The sequence below is a fragment of the Apaloderma vittatum genome, unplaced genomic scaffold (genome assembly GCF_000703405.1).
Source record: "Apaloderma vittatum isolate BGI_N311 unplaced genomic scaffold, ASM70340v1 scaffold31113, whole genome shotgun sequence".
In the NCBI taxonomy this organism is placed as follows: domain Eukaryota; kingdom Metazoa; phylum Chordata; class Aves; order Trogoniformes; family Trogonidae; genus Apaloderma; species Apaloderma vittatum.
This window is the reverse complement of record NW_009706920.1, coordinates 1-793: the sequence shown is the minus strand read 5'-3', so window position 1 is coordinate 793 and position 793 is coordinate 1.

Sequence of the window (793 nt, the reverse complement as noted above, 5' to 3'; positions counted from 1 at the left end):
CTCTTCAACTTGAAAACAATAAAAACCAAAGAGATACCACCGAAGTCTCTAAAGCCGTATACAGCACCATTCCTAAGAATGATTATCTACCATCTTTCCCAAGAGAAGGGAAGAAGGAGGTAACAAATTATACCACCACACTCAGAACTAAAAACCACCACGGCCAGCAAGGAACACATTCTTATACACAGGAGCCTGAGCATTAAATCTCCAGAGGCGAGATGTGCTCAGCAAGAGCGGGTACACACCTGTCCAGCTCTTGGACACCTCCCTGACAGCTCTGCTGGCTCCCAGGCAGGTACATGGAAAACGGGGGGCCCTGGCAGGATCCTCACGGACTCAGCAGCTCTGCTCAGCTGGAACACAGCTGCTGCTATGAAGCAACTATACTCACGTGTGCTGGCCTTCTAGCCTTACAGGTTATGGTAAGGAAATGGTCCTTCTTGAACCACTGGGACGCTACTGAATAGTCTGAACAGACATTAAGATGTGTTTCATTCTTCATAACCAAAAAACTTTAATGAACAGAGAAGAATCGCTGTGACCAAAAGCATTCCCCTGACCAATACAATCCCACCGACAGCTCCTTTTCAAAGACAGAAACGAACAAAACCCAGGTAAATACTATGAGCAGCACCTATCCCTTTTGAGACCCTGGAACGAAAGCCCACGACGGGGTAAGGCCCAGGCGGCTGGAAGGAGCAGGACGGTGCGTTTGCGCATTTATTTGCCCACAACTTTCTCCGGGAGTGGAAAAGGCACCGGCGGGCGCCTCCGAGGGGACAGGCCCCGC